The sequence below is a fragment of the Boleophthalmus pectinirostris genome, unplaced genomic scaffold (genome assembly GCF_026225935.1).
Source record: "Boleophthalmus pectinirostris isolate CB_2022bp ecotype Guang Dong unplaced genomic scaffold, ASM2622593v1 HiC_scaffold_20, whole genome shotgun sequence".
Taxonomy (NCBI): domain Eukaryota; kingdom Metazoa; phylum Chordata; class Actinopteri; order Gobiiformes; family Gobiidae; genus Boleophthalmus; species Boleophthalmus pectinirostris.
In genome coordinates this window covers 12,197,841-12,221,104 of record NW_026571153.1, presented here as the reverse complement: position 1 = coordinate 12,221,104, position 23,264 = coordinate 12,197,841, and the positions used below count along the sequence as shown (strand labels likewise).

General features: G+C 37.4%; 1 protein-coding gene across 1 annotated transcript in view; it reads right to left on the bottom strand.

Moving 5' to 3' along the window:
- The window catches only part of LOC110159310 (doublesex- and mab-3-related transcription factor A1), a 40,211-nt gene that overhangs the window by 16,760 nt on the left and 187 nt on the right, over positions 1-23,264 (bottom strand). The window contains exons 2-3 of the mRNA XM_055156703.1: positions 15,206-15,384; positions 2,816-2,870 (exon numbers count right to left, since the gene is read on the bottom strand). The gene's annotated coding sequence lies outside the window, so the exon portion shown is untranslated. The remainder of the gene's footprint in view (positions 1-2,815; positions 2,871-15,205; positions 15,385-23,264) is intronic.

The following is a 23,264-nucleotide window of genomic DNA, read 5'->3' as shown; positions in this document are numbered from 1 at the left end:
ATCCACCTCGACCGCTTTGTTTACTGTTGTGCTGCACCCAGACAAGCTCTTGAGTTTGACATCATGGCTTCACAGCTCTTCGCTGATTGGCCGGTGCGCGGTCTACAACTTGCAGGGTTCTTGTATTCTGATTCCTGATTCCTAGTCACTAGAGAGAAATGACATTGAGTGGAGGCACTAGTTGGCGCCAGCCTGGCTAACATTTTACCTTTTGTTTAGTAGAGACTATCAGAACTTATCCAAATAATTATAATGAATCTGTATAGAGTTTTAAAACACCTGTGTCGTCACATGATATCACAAGTGACTGTTTTCTGTTTGAGAGAAGAACATAGCCTAAATGTGCATGGTTTGTGTGTGAAACATGTGAATGAAACAAAACACAATTCCATGTATATTTTTGATGAGGATACAACATTATAACAGTATCAGTAAGATCAGAAAATTGCATCATACAGACCCTTTAATAACTGTATTCATACCATGCAACTGGCTCCAACTATTCTGTAATTTACTGACAGAAATGCATCAAGCTTTGTAAGCGTAATATTTGATTGACATCTCCTGCTTGTCATTCATAATCTGTACTTGGCTAGTTGTCAAAACAGTGAGATGTTTGAAATTCAAGCACAGGTAAACAGTAGGCCAAGATAAACATAAAGGGTGTATTGTCATGTTTCTTGTCAAGTGGAACAGATTTTCCACAACTCATTGATTTCATCAGTGGAATCTGAACTACAGGCAAGGTTCATGTGAAACGTACAACTTTTCAGTATAATGTGAGCAATAGTGTTGAATAATACATGGATCAAACATCACACATACATATTTTTGTAATTATGGTAATTTAAGGTCTACTGTATTAATTATTCTACCTTCTGTATAAATTACACAACTGCAGAATGGGACGGGTAAAAGGCCAACATTTACAAGAAGTTCATAACAATTCCATTATCACTCATACCATCAATTTGTTAAAGCAGAGCAGATAATCACTAATATTATGTTAAATCTTAAAGGTGCACTATGTAATTTTTGTGATGCAAGGTCTGCTAGTCTCATGAAGATATTGTTGTTTTGTCTGGAATGTTCCACAGCGAGCTATGGAGATAGGTACTGTAAGTTTTTTTCCCATACTGACATTTGTACTGATGTCCCTCTCAAATAACATTTCAGTCAAAAGCTAGCTGCCAGTTTTTCACTTTGTCACTCTGATCTTCTTGTTGAAAATCGAACACCTAAACCACGAACACTTGTATTTGTCAAAGGCTCCTGAAAATGTGTTGCTTAAATCCATTTTTCCATTTTTCTTGAGACAGTCCCAAAGCGTTTTTGGTAGTTATTGCTCATGTGTTCATTGTGTCTTCATGGTAATTTCTGAACATTAAAGATGCACATAGAGCACCCTCAGCGTAATGTCACTGCAAATATCAATAGCTTGAAAAATTCCAGGCAAAAAAAACATCACCAAGGAGCCAAGATGAGAGTGTACTTTTAAAATAATATAATTTCACAAAAATCCTTATTTTTTCATATTTTCAGACAACAAATGAAATCTTTGGACTCTTTCCTTCATGCAAAATTTACCATATTTGGCACCAAATCCACCACAACTACAAGGAGTGACACCTGTGCATGGTTCAAAGCCTTGGGGAAAACAGATAACAATAGTCAGTACAGTCTATTCACAGCAATGGACTGCGAAATGCTGGCTGCTGCAGATCCAGCCTAGATAAACGACAAATACAAAATACAAAAAAGTACTGACCACAGGTGAGTACAAAGGACATTTTCAAAAACACCCTCAAAAAAGAAGGAGGGTGGAAGTCTTTTTTGGTGGGAAACGTTTTGAAGATCTGTCCTATCCTTACAGATAAGTTTAGGTGTTTTATAATTGTACAACTGCAGTCCCATCATTGGTGCGGGTTTTAGATTCTGAGAACTGCAACCTTGAGTTCACAGATGAAGGTGAAGTTATCAGATTTTGACGCAGCGGATCGCAAAAACATCTTATCGCCGTCATCGTTGGGTTTAGACTTCTCAGAGGCTTCAGAGAGTGTGAGAAAGTCTGAAGTCCTAACACTGTTTAAGGACTTCACAACTCTCAGATAAAAGAGGATTTGTTGTGGAAAGCTCCTATGATGTCTCCTTCACTCATCTTTAACAATAAATATTATGGACTGTTATCGAAGCGCTTTATATTTGATCAAACAAAAGATGAAGTTTTATTGAAGTGTACTATGTTTATTCGAGGTGCTGCTTAGAATACACACCAGTGGCAGTTGAATTGCATGAGGGAGACTGTGACTTTTCTTGGTATGATTGGAAACAAATAACCAAGAATTAATATTTTAATCTGGTCTCATGGCCAGACATATTTTGTCAAAGATGCTGGCTCCACAGATAAAAATGTTTCCAAGAAAATTCTGACAGAACAGCTAATAAATGTTCAAAGTAACGATCGAGCGATATGGGTTTTTTCAAGGGTGATGCCAATAGCGATTGTTTAGAATCCAGAGCTGATATGTTGAGCCAAATTTATTTTCACTGAACTTGATCATTTGAATTCACTACAAACTCTTGCACAACCCTGTATTACTACAAACTGTACACAAGAGGTGTCCAGTCACATTTTGTGTCGTGTCCTTTTCACACAAAAGTGCTCAAGTGCTGAAAGTTTTGTTCATAATACTTGGGCAACTGGTTGACCCAAACAAAATAACGACCTCTGCTAGAGATTTAAGGTTAATAGTCGTACCAAATCATATACTGTACATACATATACCCACAAGTCTCTCAGGGCCTTAAAACTTACCTGTCCAAGTTCTCTTTGGATTTTGTTCTCCATCTACTGTATGTCAATCACATCCCTGCAACAAAACATGCTATTAGAAATACAATACCGCTTGTATATTGAGGAAGTCTTCAAGCGAAACGCATTAGTGTTCACTTGTTTACTGTGGCCGAATACATTTGAAAAACTTTTTTTTAATACATTTATTCATATTTCTTAGTCATCAAAAATGTTCAACAACAAAAAGTCTTGTGCTTTTAACGTGAATATGTAACAATAGAATCCCATTTGGAGTCTGCCTCATTCATCTTTAACAATAAATATTCTGGAACATTCTTCTTTTCTAAGTGCTCGCCGGTGGTGTAGTGGTATATAATTTCAACAGCTTTGTTGGTCAGAAATGAAATTGCAACAATGGTTAAACGTTTATGGGAACTGAACAGAAACACAGACTGAATGGGTCAAAATGTATTAACAAACCAACAAAGCCTTGACACTTTGTTGAAAGCGTCCAAGATCGTAAACACACCTGCACTGAAATCCACAACTCTTGGGTCAATGTGCAGTCAGAAGTGGCATTCGCTCTTCTCCTCCAACTCCTAATTTTGGGGTTAGGACTTTAATTAATGAGAGAACAAGAAAAACAACCTGCTGGTGAGAAAGAGGTGGACTGGCTTGTACAAAAGGGGGCTTAGGAGACCTCTGATGCAATCCTACAGCGGACCAGTGCCCCATTCAAACCACATGGGACTCCACTGGGAAGCTTTTGTTCACTCCTGGTCAGGTCACTCTCTTTGACGAGTGATTACCGTCATTGTCCAAAGCATCTGTTTTGTGTTGGCAATCGTCAGAACGGTAGGTACTGGAGCCGGAGAGGAGTTTGTCACCTTTTAAGCTCCTGGCAAGAAACACCTAAGGGAAGGTACGACAATGCGACAAGGAAACGTAAACCATGTATAGCTGTTAGTGGAAAAAAATTGGATCCAATTTACTGGGTTTGTGTTGGCTCAAAGTTCAGAGGATCCAGTAAGTGTTGGTTAGTGAAAGTGAATTTGATTCTTTCATTAGAATATTTGCTGCTACTTCATAATAAATACACCTTAATAAAGACTGAACAATGACCTAATACAGGGGTGGGCAAACTTTTTGACTCGTGGGCCACAAAGGGTTTTAAAATCTAACTGAAGGGCCGGACCAGGAGCAGATGGATGGAGTTTTTTGGTGATTCCACCTCATAAGAGAAAAAAATAACATGGGATATATAGAAAACATATCTCATGTTATTGAAATATTCTATAATTGAAAATCATTTCAAAGCATTACAAACAAAACATAACATAACAAAATATCTGCCTTTCAAGTCCCATGGTATTTACTATTTATTGAAATTACTTTTAAAACACAGAAAATTATTATTATTATTATCATTATTCTTATTATTATGATTATTATTCAAGTTTGGCGGGCCAGATTTAAAAGGTTAAAGGGAAGCACATGGACCCCGGGCCGTAGTTTGCCCACCCCTGACCTAATAGTTTATTAATAATTATTCAGGCTTAGTATCTACTGAAAGAAACTGTATGTATATGTATTTTTTTATTATAAACTTAATAAATTTGCCCTGTATGTGTCCCCAGATATGAGTTAGACTTAAAATTTGACTTAGGAAAACTTTATTGATCCACAAGGGAAATTATCTGGATACAGTAGCTCACTCAAAATATAAATGGTAATAATAAATTCTAAATAAGCAGCAAAAAAGAGCAAGATACAGTTGTCAAATATGGCAAATAAGTGTAAATGTACGAGTCAAAATAAAACAGAAGGATAAGTAATAAAATAAAAAATCTCAGCTATATCTGTTACATCAGGGTGAGTTGTTGTACAGTTGTAGGGAGTATTATCTGTTACATAAAGGTGAGTTGTTGACATGTTTAAATTAAACGTAGCTTTTACTAATTACATTATCCTTAGTTACAAAAACATCAGACATTTATTCATGTTATAATTTGTTTTGGCTGTCAAGACGATTAACTAACAGACAGCGCACTAAGCCTCGAGTTTTTAATTTGGGTTGTCAGTTTCAATGTTGAAATCCAGATGGTTTAAATCTAAAATGCCTCTTCCTCATCTGAATCCTCACTACCTAAAGCCCAGTATGTCCTGCAGCCAATTATTAATCAGTGCTAGTGCAAACTCTGCAGCTCCATGTACACTGTTGGGCAAGTTACTTTAAAACTGTTTTGCATTATTTATTACCTGTTACTGTCATTTCAAAGTAATTAGTTACATTACAATATTACTGTGTTTAAAATGTAAGAAATGACATGACTATTGCAGCACATTTAAGTTACTCTCACCAAAATAACTGTGAAGATGCTGAACTTTTGCGCCGTATATGAACTGAACCAGGACTAAACCAGGACTAAACCAGGACTGAACCAGGACAAAGCTAGGTCTAAACCAGGACTGAACCAAGAACTAAACCAGGACTAAACTAGGTCTAAACCAGAACTGAACCAGGACTAAACCAGAACTGAACCAGGACTAAACCAGAACTAAACCAGAACTGAACCAGGATTAAACCAGGTCTAAACCAGGACTGAACCAAGAACTAAACCAGGACTAAACTAGGTCTAAACTAGGTCTAAACCAGGAACTGAACCGAGGACTAAACCAGGACTAAATTAGGTCTAAACTAGGTCTAAACCAGGACTAAACTAGGACTAAACCACAGCTGAACCAGGACTGAACCAGGTCTAAACCAGAACTGAACCAGGACTAAACCAGGACTAAACCAGGACCAAACCAGGAATAATCTTGGACTAGAACTTGGAATGTAGGACCGCCCCTGAGAGTACCCCGAGTCCGTGGAACAGGATGTCTACAAGGCGCAATCGGGCATCAGCTGTGTTTAGCCCCGTGGAGCGCGGAGTTCTGCGCCGGTCCTTTCGCTCGCGGTCGCCTGACGGTCTACGCGGGCGCATCTCTGGTGTTTCATCGCTGCTGATATCGCGGTAATTTTAGCGAATTTGTATGAAGAAAAACCCACCACTTCAACTCAGGTTAAAAATGCACTGTAACGCGTGTTTGTACCGAGTAAAATGTTACTTTTTTTCCCTGTAATGCCACATTACTGCGTTACAGCAAAAAGCAATGCATTACAGTAATTCGTTACTTTTATAACACTGTCCATATACTGAAATGTGCAGGTTAAGGCACTGGCAACCTATGTTCAGTTGTGTTTGTAGTACCTTAGGGGGTTGAGAGTTAGGGTACTAAGGGGTTAAGAGTTAGAGTACTAGGCCTGAATCACTTATTAAACTATTTGCTCATTATTAATTAAGTGATTGTTTACTTTACAGTGTTGTGATTATAAAACGTTAGCCAATATTTATTTTGTAAGCAATATTTTGAAATTTGAGCAATGTCTTCATCCATTATTTGACTGGGAAGTTTGTATTAGAAAAGATTATTCTCTTCTCTCGCGGCTACTATTACATCTTAAAATTACATCATTAAAGTATTTTCATTAAAAGCTGAGCAAATGGATCAGTTTAATTAATCTAAAACCTCACTCAAGAGCTATTGTAATTATCCTTTAGCCCATTAAGTCAATAAGCTAAAGCGTGTTTCCTCTTTTGCCTATGAATGGCAGGATTTACTTATCTCGGAATCGGACAAATTTGCCTCTTTCTTTGGCACGTCTTTGATCCTCTCAGACCAGCGGGGGGCGCAAGAATCCCTGAGGAGTTGACGATCCCCTATAGAGTGAATTGTTTTTACCCCTGGCAGTGATTTGCTTGTGCTGTAACATCTAATTCCACATACTATGGGTTAAACCAATGGGCAGGCAATGTCTTATTAACAGCGTCCCGTTTTCCTACAACTGGCAAGGTGCTTGAACCCCCCGCGGAGGAAGCCAAGCTGAGACTGTCCGTTATAACAAAACAACACACCACTCCATACCAGCGTGACACTTCCTCGGCCCACAAATGAGATGAAAGCTTGAAAGCATGAAAATGGTGGTTGGAGAGGTTTGTGGAGCCGAGGTACCCTGCTAGCATCGTACAAAGATGGGCTGTCCACCTGCAACAAAGCCCCACACAACAGGAGAAACATCAAAGAGCAATTCTGTTGAGGAAAAAACTGAGATTGGTTAAAAGAGGCCCGCTGTGAAAAATGCAGGTGAGTTTTCAGGTAATGGTACGTCTCTGCTTGTGCTACAGTTTATTTACGTTTCTATCGCTTTATTTCGACAGCCCCCCGAAACTTTACACCTAAGGACATTTCAAACGCCCTTTAATGTGATAATTTGCTCTCGGCTATGATAGAAAAACATGATTGAAAACAAATAAGCGCTTTTTGATTTTTTTTTATTGAGTAAAACAACAAAGAGAATACTTTCACTGACAATTTCTGTGTAAAAGGTCAACACAAACAAACTTGTGGGACGTCCTTCACCGTTATGTCTTGTCATGAAGATGTACTGCTTTGTCTGGAATGTTCCACACTACTGCATTAGTAACTCATGAGGGATGATATCCAAATCTCTTGGTACAATATTATCACGATATGCATCTCACGATATGATATTTACTGCGATATTTTGGAAAGCCTAATATAATTGTAGATAGGACACGTTTTTGCTTTTAGAATACATTCACAAGATTTTGGTATGAATTATTTCCATCATAATCCCAAGAATTCTAGTAAAAAACAAATTTCTTCATGTTGTTTGCTCTGGAATGAATCATGGGATATGTAGTTCCTGATGTTTATAAGCTGTTGCTACTATAAAACCATGCATTTAAGCAAAGGAACTTGTAATTCTATATATTGTGACAGCCCACGATATTATTGTGAGACTTTTGACGATATGATACCACAGTATTTTGGTTATTGTTACATCACTATTACACATCTTACACACGTTAAACTGCATTTTTACCATAGGAGGGTAATTAGTTATACACCATCTGACCTCGCGGTATTAGAATTTGTTCGCTCAACGGTAGGCGGGTATTTTTTATCATTTAACCAATCGCTGCTATTTGGTCGTCACGTATGTAATGTGCCGCTAACGGGCTAACTGGTATATTAAGCTTTTCCCAGATCCTGTAGGAAGAAGGGCAATAATGTCTTTCCCCTTGATAAAATTCACCAAACATTCTCTTTGTTCCGGCTTTAAATACTCAATCTCGGGAATCGTTGACATTACAGAATATATGGCTCTACACTAGACAGTTTTTGTGAACCGTCTAGTGTATTTTGATTCCAGACCTAGTTGCTGGAGAGAAATGAAAATGAGCGGAGAAACTAGGTGGTGCCAGCCTGGTTAAGTTAGTTAGGTAGTTAGGTAAAATATTGTACTTTTCAGAGTACATTTAACTAACATTTAAATTGAGTAATATATTTATTGAAGTAACAATATTCTTACTTGAGTACATAATTATGAATCAGATATTACATCCTGACAGTTGCTCTTTAAGTTGTAGTTTTCCAAAATATTTTTTACTCTTACTTGAGTAATTACTTGGACCACTACTTTGTACTTCTATATTATTTTGAAGTAAAGTTATTCTTACTTGAGTATAATCTTTAACTACTCCACCTACTCTGTTTTTTATTGCTAAACATACCTTGAAAGTTGTGTATTCTCACCTCTCCACGTCTGACCTGTAACTTGGCCTGATGGCATCACCTGCTTCCCCCACTATAGATAGATGGGTTTAATGCCATACTCTGGAACATTCCAAGCAAAGCAATGACATTTCTAATGAGTCAAGCAGGTGGCAGACTCTATATCTGAAAATTTACATAGTGTATCTTTCATCTTATTAATCTTCATTTATTTTCTTTCATTTTGGACCAGAAAAACAACTGAACTTCAAAGTGCACCAGTGGCACAGGGTTATAGAGCCTTGATCCTTAAGGTCATTTCTTCCTTTTCACGTCGGTTTAAAATGTACAAGGTTTCACTCTCAGCTGCCTGAACGACTCCATTGTTTGGTTAAGTGTTTTTTTGTTCTTTCTTCTCAGGTAGATTTAGTCCCACACAATAAATGCAACCTGATCCACCTGAGCTCAGAATAAGCATCAAGGAAGTTCAACAGGGTGTGAAATTCTCCGGACAGAGACGACTCAAGAGTATTATTAAAAGAAACTGTCACTGCTTCTTAGAACGGGAACAGATGAGAACTTAAGCTCGGGGTGGCTCTCACATTTTGGACAACTGCAATATGTCACAAGTACAGCCACAAGTATAAATATAGAGACAGACTAGAAGTGCATTTGATGGATTAATACACTGTTCAGATTGTAAAGGTGAAATATTCATCACTATAAAGCAGCAGCTTGTGAAGAAAAATAGAAAACAAAAGCTTGTACAATACAGAAAGTAGTGGTTAGTTTTAAAATGGGACCTATTCCAAAAAGATAAAAGGTAGCTGTTAACTTGAAACCGACCACATCACAAGGTAAAAGCTTTTTAGATGTAGACAAACAAATAACAAAGAGTGACTCAAACATCATTGAAACTAATCACAACTCCAGGTATGTTTTTGAGGAGGTAACAACTTTATAACATGGCTTAAAGGCCCCATATTATATTTTCTGATTCATAATGTTGTTTCCTCATCAAAAACATGCCTGGAGTTTTGTTTTGTTGTTTTGTTCTCACATGTTTAAAACACAAATCTGAATATTTTGGCTTTGTAATGTCATGTGGTAATACAAGAAGTACTCCACTGTGTTCATACACCTTCACTACAGTCCCTGACAAAAGTCTTGTCGCTTATCCATTTTGTAGAAACAAAAGCTTATAACCTGACTTTAAATTAATTGATTGGTTTTAGAAATGTCTCATATGAAAGCTAAAACCCTCCCAAATTATGCTCAATATACTAAAATAAATTTGCTTCACTGAAGAAAGATTGATCATTTAATGAACACAGAAAGGTCAGATTTTGGCAAGACAAAAGTCTTGTCGCCTTGTCATATGATGCACCCAATTCTAGATTACAGCCTCACCTGTGATCAGTTACTGATCAATCAATTAGTGGGTGTGTATAAAAAGAACCCCAGCACACCAGACCTTCACAACTGCAACTTGACCTCTGACAACATGCCTAAGATCCACCCTGAGACCAAAGCGTTAATTATCAAGAGACTGAAGACCAGATCCACTGCTGAGGTGGTTGACACCTTCAATGTGTCTCAGCGTCAAGTACAAAGAATAAGAAAAAGATCTGAAATGACTGGAGATGTTTTTGACAAGCCCAGGTCTGGCAGACCCCGCAAGACAACTGCTCGAGGGGACCGTTTGTTGATTCAAAAATCCAAGGCCAGCCCCTTTTCCACTGCAGCAGACTCCACCAGGCCTGGTCACCTCAAGTCCCTGTGTCAAGCAGAACAGTTTGTAGATTTCTGTCTCGAAATGGCCTCCATGGTCGAATCAGTGCACAGAAACCAGCACTAAATAAAAGGCAATTAAAAAAACCGTGTGGCATCTGCCAAGGCCCACAGCCTGCTAAAAGGATGGACACTGGAAAAGTGGCAGAAGGTGGATTTCTCAGATGAATCCTCAGCTGAATTACATCACAGCCGCCGCAAATATTGCAGGAGACCTACTGGAGCCCGCATGGATCCAATATTCACCCAGAAAACAGTTAAGTTTGGTGGTGGAAAAATCACAGTCTGGTGTTACATCCAGTATGGGGGTGTGCGAGACATTTGCAGGGTGGAAGGCAATATCAATAACCTAAAATATCAAGAAGTATTAACTACCTCTTACATTCCCAACCATAAAAGGGGTCAAATTTTGCAGCAGGATGGTGCTCCATCGCATACTTCTATCTCTACATCAAAGTTTCTCAAGGTGAAGAAGATCAAGGTGGTCCAGGACTGGCCAGCCCAGTCACCAGACATGAACATTATTGAGCATGTCTGGGGTAGAACAAAAGAGGAAGCATGGAAGGCAAAACCAAAGAATCTTGATGAACTCTGGGAGGCATGTAAGACGCTTTCTTTGCTATTCCTGATGACTTTATCAACAAATTGTATGAATCACTTGTTGAACCGCATGGATGCGTCCTTCAAGCTCATGGAAGTCATACAAGATATTAAATATGGATCTCACAGCACCACTACTTAATTCACTGACGTTATGCAACATATTTTTGTATTTGAAGTAAATTATTTGTTCAATTTTCTGTAGGCGACAAAACTTTTGTCTTGCCAAAATTTGACCTTTCTGTGTTCATTAAATGATCAATCTTTCTTCAGTGAAGCAAATTTATTTTAGTATATTGAGCATAATTTGGGAGGGTTTTAGCTTTCATATGAGACATTTCTAAAAACCAATTGATTAATTTAAAGTCAGGTTATAAGCTTTTGTTTCTACAAAATGGATAAGCGACAAGACTTTTGTCAGGGACTGTAGAATCATTTGGATTATTTCAGATCTGGAATTTCCAATCTCTGCTGAACAAAAGGTAGCCGTAACCTAACCCTATATGACATCACAAGGTGGAACAGAGCAACATCATTTAGATGTGGACACACTAATAACTCAGTTGCAGTATGTTTTGAAGAGGTAACCACATTATAACATTAAAGCTCACAGGAATAAATTTTGAGTACTGTATTTTTCGGACTATAAATTGCTCCAGACTATAAGTCGCACCAGCCAAAAAATGCGTAATGAGGAAGAAAAAAATATGTAAGTCGCACCAGACTATAAATCGCACTTTTTGGGGGAAATTTATTTTATAAAATCAGGGACCAGGAGCCGACATTTCATCTTGAAAGGCAAGTTATAGTAATAATAATAGAGTAAAACATAACATAAGTTTACCAATCTCAATCTCACTCCAAATCACTAAATCCACTGAATCCATTGAATTTTTCATTTTTGGTGTCACTTCTGAATAACTCAACGTAACTTCAGTTGTCACTGAAATCCATGCTTTGTTGATCCCTCCAGTGACTTCCAGGAAAGTTTCATGGCACACCCTCCCGGTTGCCGTGAAGATGTGTTCTCCATTCCTGCTTTCTGCCAGTTCCTCACAAGTTTCTCGCTCACTCCAAACTTTCTTTCTGCTGCTCAATTACCGTTTTTAGCTGCATATTCCACTATTTGCAGCAGGAGACATGCACAGAAAACTGATACACAAGCCTAGAGCGCCCTCTCGAGGCTGTCAGTCTGAAAATTGTAAAATATAAGTCACACCGGAGAATAAGTCGCAGGACCAGCCAAACCATGAAAAAAAGTGCAACTTATAATCTGAAAAATACAGTAATATAACACCTTTAAATGCCTTATTCAGATGCAACTGAGAGATAAAACTGTGACTCCAAAATAGAAAATGAAAAACTGTACTGACATAAACATCAAGTCTAATGCTTGTTTTTTATGGTGCAACATTCTGGGCACTAAAATCTCTGCACGCATGTCCACTTGGTGCTCAATCATGCCTGGAATCCATTTGGGCTGATGAGAGCTAATTGCTATCCGTCTCAATATGTGCGGTGTCATGACTCAGACTCCACAAGTGAGTAAATGCGAGTTTATCTTTATTTTTCCTTCGCTCATGAATTATTCTGCCGCTATAATGTTGTCAGATAAAACTTTGGTAATTGCAGACTCATCAGTATCCAAAGTGGAGTAAATTGTTGTCATTCAGTGATTATTCCAACAAGAAAATTACCCACAGGACAATTTCGGTGACAATTGACACATACAAATTTGACAGTGTGAGCGGTAGGGTGGAACAATTTGGGAAAAATACAACATTTTCAGAAATATATTCCAATTGCGATTTACGTTTCAAATCTGGATTCAGTTCACAGTTTACATTTTAAACATGCCCAGGTGCAATGGCATTTGAGACAAGTCTGAAAGAATGAAATGTCATATTTTGCCAGAATGGTATTAAACTTAAAAAAAAAAAAATCATCATAAAATCAAAATTATTTGCTTTTTTTAACTAGTGTTGTCATTATACAAAAATTTCAAACTCGATTTCAATACTAAGGAAGTGACTTAATACATCATTACTGACATTGATGTAGTGGGGAATTTTTTAAGTGGGGGGTATGCGATTCGTGACTGAACCAGGAGGACCAAACCAGGACTGAACCAGGATTAGCCAGGCTGCCTCCGATCAATTTCATTTCTCTCCAGCGACTAGGTCAGGAATCAGAATACACTGGACGGTTTGCAAGAACCTCAGAAGTGTGAGTTCAGCCACCAGCCAATCAGTGAATAGCCATACATTCTGTGTTGGCAATGATTCCCGAGATCGAGGAAAAGAGAATGTTTGGTGAATTTTATCAAGGGGAAAGACATTATTGCCCTTCTTCCTACGGGATTTGGGAAAAGCTTAATATATCAGTTAGCCCCGTTAGCGGTGCATTACATACGTCATGACCAAATAGCAGTGATTGGTTAAATGAAAAAAGTACCTGCCTACCGTCAAGCAAACGAATCCTAATGCTTATCCTAATGGTCAGACGGTTTCTACGAAGTGAAACTGGCTGATGAATCAGGCTACACCAGGACTGCACCAGGTCTAAACCAGGTCTAAATCAGGACTAAACCAGGACTAATTTTGGACTTGAGAGAGAGAGAGAGAACCCTGAGCTCGCTGAGCAGGGTGTCTGCAAAGTGCGACTGGGCGACAGCTGCGCTTATCTCCATGAGGCGTGGAGCTCTGTGCCGGTTCTTTCGCCTGCGGTCACTTGACGGTCTACGTGGGCGCAGCTCCGGGCCCGTCCCGACACTCAGTCCTGGTTCAGTCCTGGTCCTTCATGTCTCAAGTCACTATAGGACAGTTCTGCAGATATCATGAGCCTATGCAGGTTGTTTTCACCATAGCTAATAGCTCCAGTTTGACATTTAAGTTGTAGCTATTTTGTATTTGTTATTTTTTATATTTCACGTCGGGAGAACTGGGTAGATAGTGACCGGTAGATGGTGTAGCCCCGTGTACCACGCTCACTACACCCCTGATTACAGATTCCAATACCACGATGATGATAAAAAAACATTATTTCTTTAGACAATAGGATGTGATTTTCAACAATAAATCATAGTACATTCTATATTGTCATGTGGCGTTATATCTGTGTAATCTCTCAGTCATCCATATAGGATCCATTGTGCTCATTTGAGATCCATTTCTGTCCTGTGAATGTGACTTTTTTATATACGATACTTCCTTAAATGAATATCTGGATTCGATACCAGTTTTAATGTATTAAGGAAAATAATGTTACTTAAATAATTGCAGTCTCTTGCTAATTGTGACTATTTAAACTGAGATCTTGCAGCCCTGGTGAACAGATTTAAGCATGTGAGAAAAATTGTAAGGGTACTAATGGCGCATTTTTCCTCCATGGGTAAGTTCTAATTCACTCCCACAATCCTCAGCATGTCTATATTCCTTCCACCTGACTGTGCTCTTTAGCCTGCTCACTGTGACCCTACACTGGTAGTTTTAACCTATTCAAAAGAACTAATTTTATCCGCTGATTGACTCCGAAAAGAAGCCGTCTCGTAATCCCTCCAAATGTTCCCTGTGCGTTGTCCAGGACCCTGAGAGTCCCGCCTGATTGTATGTCACCCATGCTGGGAGTTAGGGGCCAATCCAGAGAAGATTTTAAAGTGGAAATATTATTTAAATCCTACCTTTAACCTCGCAATAACTGTGTTCCCTCATGACTAACTTACTCAGAGTTGCATGTTTGTTTCTTGGCATATCCAGAATATCTCTCTGTATTTTTTATATAGAGAGATGAACGTCTGGTCCCCAAACACTCTGTCACGTCTCAAGTCACACCAAACATGATGGTGCAGTCAGATTTGTTTATTTCAGTGACACATGTGAAATGAAAGGAGCTCATTTGGTCATCTACGTTTTACAAATACAGTCGAATTTCTCTCAACTCAGATTATCAGGGTTTCGCGATGAACTTATTGATTCTGCATTCATGTTTCTCAGTCTTCTTGTGGGTTTTTTTGCCTTTCTTTTTTCTTCGTAAGAGGTCATATTTGTTTTGAAATCAATAAACTGTGCACATTTCTGATTGGTTGATCTATCTGTCAATCACGCCCGTCTAAAAACGTGGAGATTCAACTGTGCATTTTGTATCTCTTTGTATTTGTGGCTTTGAGGGAGGAGATAAGGGGCAGGTGAAAACAGACATTTTCAGAGCACTCAGGACAATACAGGATTGCTCAAACTGCATGCATCAATCAAACTTTTGAGCAAGAACATGGTTTAAAACTCCTGAAAGTTTACATAGTACGTCTCCTTTAAAAGTGAATGCATTAAAGTGAAGCAGGCAGGCAGTTGGTGTACTATATCAAAGCATGAGAGATAGAAACATTTACAAGCCATTACTCACCACACTTGTGTCTTGTCAACAGGCCTAAAGTGACAGATGAATGCTACACTTTCCCCAACAACAAAACAAGCCAATTTGTCTCTGTCAGGCCGGGTTTCTCTTCATCTTTGAGATCTTCTCGGACTGCGCGGGCAACTTGTCAAGTCATCTCCGCATGGCTCAAATCACAACTTTTCCCCCTATAGAGAGGAGCATAGAGACAATAGTCATTAGGTGAGTGGTAAACAAGCAGAGTGGAAAACAGGAGCAAGTTCAGGCTTTATAGTTTAGAATATTGATACTTTGCACTGATATCACACTGGAGGGTGCTGCATGTATGTCTACGGCAGTTTAAAGTTTTAAGATAGTCTGAAAAGTCAAGAAAAAAATACAAAATGGATTTAAGCAACCAATTTTCAGGAGCCTGTGATCAATCAAGTGTTCGTGGTTCTGTTTAAGTGTTGGATTTTCAAGTGACTAACTTAAATGTATTTCTAAGTCGATTCTTTATGGTCAAACTGTGTTAAAACAAAGCTCAGAAGTCCAACTTGAGTAAGAGAGCTTCAGACAGAACAATGCTTTCAGTTATCACACCTACAGGGAATGCTGACGACATCGGCGGCAAAGTATCAATATACCTTTTTTCTGAAAGTACACATGTAAGCCCAATTTATGGTCATACGTCAAATCTATAAGTCACACTTTTTTCAAGGTTTGGGTGGTCCTGCGACTTATACTTTGATATGACTTATGTATTAAAATTTTCACACGGACTGCTTCGAGAGGGCGCTCAGGCTTGTGTGCCAGTATCTGTCACTTCACTGGCTCTACTGTGCATGTCTCCTGCAGAAAGAGCCACTGTCCTGCTGCATGTAGTGAAATATGCAGCGGAAAACTGAAATCGAGCAGCAGAAAGAAAGTTAGGAGTGAGCAAGAAACTTGTGAGGGACTGGCGGAAAGCGGGGATGGAGAACACAGCTTCAAGGTAACCAGGCGGGTGCAGCATGCAACTTTCCTGGAAGTCACTGGATGGATCGACAAAGCCTGGACTTCAGTGACAACCAAAAGCATCCTGTCAGGATTCAGAAAGGCCAGAATAATTCTAACTAAAACTGATGCTGAGTCTGACGACAGCTACACAGAAGAGGAAGTGGTGCTCCGGTTACCCTGCGGAGGTCGCAGAGTTGCTCAAAAGTGACACCAAGGATGAAAATTCAATGGATTTAGTGATTTGAAGTGAGATGATGAGTTTGGTAAACTTGTTCTGTTGTTTATGCTATAGTTATCTGAAGAACTGTTCATATGTGACATTAACAGTCTGTTGTTCTCTGTTCTGTTATTATTACTATAACTTGCCTTTCAAGATGAAATGTCGGTTTCTGGTCTCTGATTTTATAAAATATTTTTTCCAAAAAAATGCAACTTATAGTCCGGTGCAATTTAAGTACGTTTTTGTCTTCTTCATTACGCATTTTTTGGCTGGTGCGACTTATAGTGCAAAAAATACGGTACTCGTCAAGTCGACACAGACAGCAAGGGAAAGCGATGCAGATAATAAGGGCTGTGATTGATCTGCTCTACATCCTCTCTACATACATTTCTGGTAGTCTGCTTTCCCCCTTAATTTTGTAAACATGAAAGCCATTTTTAAATCCTAGAGTTGCAGCGGTGAATTACTTCGCGGCACATAGACCTTGACGCAGATCCATAAATCAAAAACAACAGCGAAAAGGCTACAGTGGCAGTGCGTGCTGAGTCGACGCAGAACTATAATTCGGCCTTTACACAGCCAACAAGAACAATTGGCACGCTAACAGAGCAGTTCCTGATTCCCTGACAATAAAAGATTCATAATTAGATGCAGACAGTTCACAGCAGACTTACTGTGACCCCAAGAGCTGCTTTTACAATATATCTGTACTGGGGCAAGACTAGTTTTGCTCAGATACTTGGAAAAATTCATGTAGAGACTTTTTAGGATTTCCCAAGTATAAAATGGTTGCAGTTCTTCTATGTTTTCAAAGTGCCCACATGAACCCACAGGTAATTATTTGGATTTGGGGGGCAGGTGGTGATGGAGGTGGTGTGGTCCTCGATCAGTGTACTCGAGATAAGCATCGGCCCCTTCAGCGTTGTCTGGGAGCCCCCATATCATCACATGTCATACAAAATGTGCCGGGGAAATGAAGGAAAGTCTGACTAAATACTGCGCACAAACTGGGGTTATGATTTGAACCACCATAAGAGCGTAAGGGTGGTTTTCAACAAGAACTGTAGCAAGTAAGGTTAAACTGGCAAAAGTCTGAGTAATGACAGATAAAGCATGACTGTGCCAGATTAATGTAATGCAATATCAGAGTATAAACACATGTATTTTACAAGTGTCTTGGTGGCCCACCTGACTCAACACGCCATACACCAATGTAGAATAATGCCAAAGTTATACAAGGTTCAGATAAGTTGAGAGATGTAACTTAATAAGGCTGAAAACTAAAACTGTATATTACTAAATCATGAGAAAATTATCACAATCTCTCTCCTCATACTGACCAATTTTTAAATTTTTTTATTATTAAATACAAATGTTAATTTGAGGAATTAGACTTTTTAGTTCAGTTAGTGGAATTTAGCACACAAAAAAATTGGTGTGATAAGGCTGAGAACCACTGGAGACCTCTCAACTGAAAAAAAAAAAACCTGAGCTGAATCTCTATTCATTTTTATTTTGAGTTTGTGCCAAGAAAGAAACTATAATCATACACATACAACATATACATTGTAAACAACAGAAAAGCACATTTCTCGAAAAGGAGTGGGAAGAAGAAAAACTTAGATTAACCCACCCCTGTTCATTATATAGTTTCAAAAATTCAAAAATTATGTAGTTGCAAATTTACAAATATTTACATATAGCAAAATATATTTCATACTATGCATACTAAATATAATTTAACCCAATTTCTTTCTTTTTTCTTGTATTGTACTGTATTAAACTAACAATACTGGTAAAGAAGACACAGAAGGTTATCGTTTATGATTGTATCAAAATAAGCAAAATGAGAACGAAGAATGTAAGGATTTATTTTATTTTTTACGTTTATGGTCGTATCATAGATCGTATAAAAGAAGTGGACTAAGCGAGTGTGACGTCACCCACAGAGTTCAGCGCCGCTCAAATGAGGCTCGCGATGCTCATGGTGACAGGAGCAAGTCTGGAGCCAGGCTTTATATTATGAATATGATTTTTCTGATGGACAAAATAGCGGAAAAAAAAATTCAAGATCATGTGTCGTGGGTTAATACGAACATTTTAAGATCAAAATGATGAGGCTCACAGCAGCAGTTATAGAGAGAGGGACGACAAGATCCTGATGTAAGTCAATTGGAGCCAGAGGCAGAAGGAGCCAGAAGAGCCTCCTGGAGAACTTCCTATTTGGAACACGGCGGCTAGAGCGTTAGCTATGTCCACTCATATATAGGGTCTACAAACTAATAATAATGTTAATGAAGGCACAAAAGTTTATCGTTTATGATCGTACAAAACTTAAATTGTGATTGCTCTGATTAGTTGCGTACCTTGACTCTTTCCAATTCTGACTTTTTTGTTTTGTGATTATCCACCTGAAACATTAAAATATGTTGCCAAAAAAAAAAAAGTACATTTATATCAGACAAAAATTCTATCAGTATCACTGCAGTATCACGTCAACACATTTTGAGCATTTCAGTTATCAGCCAAGGTAATAACTTTAACTACTTTAAGATGTATACGTACAAGGATGGGAAGGTAAATTAATATAGTTTTCTAAAGTAGTTTGAAGTTATAATATTTAGTTATAATCACTATATTGTTACTAATTTTTCAAAATTTCACCACATATAGTGCTTGTGTATCATTTGCTTTCTTATACTATTTACCATCTCACATTTTTTAGTTTCAAGTCCACACAGATAAGCATGATTGCCAATGTCTGCTATATCTCTGCCCACTCTTACAAACATACCAGATTGCTGCAGGGACTTGTTGGCAGTTGATGTAAATACGTGACAACTCCATCTTCATCTTAATAATAATCTCATCTTCCTCTCGCTCACTGGCTGTTTGCGCTTTTGTGCGGAGGTTTCAAGTCATCGACGATAAGGAACGCACAGTTAATCAGATGGGCCAGTACACACTCCTCGCTATGCTCTCTTCCTGTGAGACATTCAGATCTAATCCACTATTATCTTTACATAATTCAAATGTTTATTATCTTGTCTAATTTAACTAGACAAAAATAACATTACACAATACCAAAATGAAACATAAACTTAAAAGCAAATATTTAAACTCATTTTTAAAGAGTCCATATTAGCTTCCTTTTTTATCTCTTATAATGTTTCCTTATCACAAACAGACCTGGCGTTGTGTTTTGTTTCATTTACACAAGTTTAACACACAAATCCTGCATTTTTAGGCTGTTTAAGAGTTCTTCTCTCAAACAGAAAATACTTTATTTTACTTTGTGATGTCATGTGGTGATACAGGAAGTGCTCCACTGTGTTTTTAAACTCCAAACATCTTCAGTAGAATCTTTTCAGCAAATTTCAGCCCTGGAACTGACAATCTCTACTGAAAAAAAGATTTTAAAAAAAGCCGTAAACTTGAAAACTACCACTACATGACATCATAAGGTGGAACAGAGCTAGGGCTGCTCAATTATAGAAAAAATTATTATCACAATTATTTTGGTTAATATTGAAATCACGATTATTCAAACTAAAAATATTTTTTTAGTTACACAATGCATTTATTCAGCATTTCTCTCTCTCCCCAAAGAACACTTTCTTATTGATAATTTACGCGAAACTTTCACATTGAAAATAAATATAGGTTACAAATATGAACCTTAGAGCAGTTTTGTGATGTATAAAACATAAAATGAATTAAATATACTTTGAACAAGAAATAAGGCAAAGAAAAACATAAATGTATCCAAAATAAAAATAAAATAAATATACTCATTTATATAAAAATAAAACCGTGGTCCTGTTTAAGTGTTTGATTTTCAAGTGACTAACTTAAATGTATTTCAGTCGATTCTTTATGGTCAAACTGCGATAAAAAAAGCTCAGAAAACTTGAGTAACAGAGCTTCAGACAGAGTAATGCTTTCAATTATCACACCTCCAGGGAATGTTGATGGCATCAGCCGTAAATATTAGTATACCTTTTTTTTTTTTTTTTCTGAGAGTACACACTTGAGCTGAATTTATGGTCATGCGTCAAATCGTCCGCAGAGAGTCTGTGTCGACGGACATGCACCTCTGAAATTTTCTAACTGTGTTTTTCGGACTATAAGTTGCACTTTTTTTCATGGTTTGGGTGGTCCTGCGACTTATACTCAGGTGCAACTTATATATTAATACTTTTACACTGACAGCCGTGAGAGGGCGCTCAGGCTTGTGTGTCAGTATCTGTCACTTCACTGGCTCTACTGCGCATGTCTCCTGTAGAAAGAGCCGCTGCTGCAAGTAGTGAAATATTCAGAAGAAAATGGTAATCGAGCAGTAGAAAGAAAATCATATAATCGAGTCGAAATGATTAAAGCTTAACAAAGTTTATTTTGGGATATTTTTTTCTATTTATTTTATTTTTTAAACAGATTGTAGAACAGCTGGATATGCAATTTATTTTGGATACATTTATGTTTTTCTATGCCTTATTTCATGTTTAAAGTATATTTTATTCATTTTATGTTTTATAAATTGCAAAACTGCTCTAAGGTACATATTTGTAGTCTATATTTATTTTCAGTTTTGCGTAAATTATCAAGTGTTTTTTTTTTTTTTTGAGAGAGAAATGATGAATAAATGCATCGTGTAACTAAAAAGAACCGTTTGAATAATCATGATTTCAATATTGACCAAAAATAATCGTGATAATGAATTTTTCCATAATCGAGCAGCCTTACATGTTATGCTTTTCAAGAATTTAGCATTAAACGATAGCGACATATTTTACATGTTTTCATTGTGAACTATAAAATTTATCTAAAACTACAGGTTAATTTCACGTTCAAAACTGCAGAACTGAGAAGCCCCATCTCCTCATAATGGCATTTCAACGAAGCAAGTAACAGATTCTTATCGACCTTATCGTTTTATTGTTGAAAAAAAATGATTGCGTGACAATTTTGAACCCCACACATATAACCCACACTGCGAATATTTTGGCTGATCGAAAGAAAGTCTAAAGTCGAGCAGTGGCCAGAGATAAGAGGCAAGAAATAAAATCGGACAAAGCTAATGATGAAGAAACACCATTATGAACATGATTCCCAAAAGTTTATTTTACATAATGTCTCCTTTATTGCAATATAGTGGTGACGAGTCATGGGTGAAGAAGGAATTGCAAGGAACCAGGAAGTGTTTAGTCATCAGTCATATTAGTGTTATCTTTATTATCTTATCAAAAATGTGCTAAAACATGTTGATAAATTTCATGGGTAAGTTACAAGAAATGCTGAAAAAGCAAATGGGCTGTAAAGTTAAACGGAATTTAAAAGCTTGTTATACTTTTTTTATTTAATTTGAAGTTGGAGGTTATTTAGCAAGAAACAGTAAATAGTAGAAGCAGGAAAGGGCTCGGTAAAATGCTGAAATCGAGCCAAATCTGCTCTGCTCTGCCCCAAGAGGTCGGTAATGGACAAAAATGTAACACTTCACAGCTAAATGAAACGGTCTTTTCTTTACTAACTAAAACCTATCAGTGATTTGAGCTTAACCATTGTGAGGTACAACTAATGCCTTGGGAGCATCCACTAATTGCTTCTACTTGAGACGTTTACTGTTGTTTTTTCAGCAGCTATTAGATAACGTCACAGGGGACTTTTTCAAGATAATGAGCAGGTAATATGTGATGAGTTAAATTAAAGGTAACAAAGCAACAGTTTATAATTGATACCTCCTGAGGATTTTTCTTCATTATTCATTCATTAGTATAATATTAAAATAATGTCCAGTGTGTTTGATACCTTTTGCAAAGTATAAATGCTTTCTATTGTTACAAAAGTGTATTTAGTTTATATTTTTACTTAGCCTGATTCATCAGCCAGTTTCACTTTGTGGAAACCGTGTGACCTCACAGCATTAGAATTCGTTCGCATTTGTATGTGTTGCGGCGTTTGCGTTTGTTGTGACATCTCTCGGCTTCCGTAAAAACCACTAAGATTAACTAACTAAATAAATATTCTGAACTCATGGCTAGAAATCACATTTTTGCACAGTAGGCTTCGGCTGCAATTTTGGGTTGTCAAAAATGATTCCCGAAAAATAGTATTGAAACTAAAATATTGAACAAATGAATGAATTAGTATTAATATTGGGGGAAAAAATTATTCCCAGATACTAAAACTAGTACAGAAACCAAAATACTGAACAAATGAATGAGTAAGTATCAATACTGGGTGGAAAAAAATTTCTTTTGATTTATATCATGTCTAAAAATATTTTCACTATCATTGCAGTATCCAAATATGTCATTGCACAGCTCCCCGGCCACATATCATTAGCCTAATAGCATCATTGCCTAGGTAAAAAAAAAAAATTGGCCAAATTGTGATATCTGCCTAACTTCACAATGTGCTTGCTAAAAATGTGTTTTTTCTTGTTTTCCAAAAATGTTCAAACATGACTTAGGCAACTATGCTATTAGGCTAACGATATGGCCCTTTGGTTGACTCTGACCGGCCTGTTTAAGCTCATTTGGAATTACAAAATAAACATATTTTATCATTTCACCTCATGCATGGACTAAAACTGCATTGCTTATATTTTAGAGGTGCTTTTTAAATTACATTTTTGTAAGGCAACCTCACTTTTTCATTGTGTAATAACATAAAGTCTTACCAGTCTTACCAGAGTGTCAAAACAAAGCTATTTACTGCTTTTTATAAAGAAATACTATTCATATTAGAGAATTGAGTTAAGCATTGAAATATGTATGAAGAATCAGGTCTTTCCCTTGTATTGAAATAAAGACGAGTACAATGCCACGTCCATTAGCTCTGTGTAACTTTTTGCCAAAACAATAAAAGAAC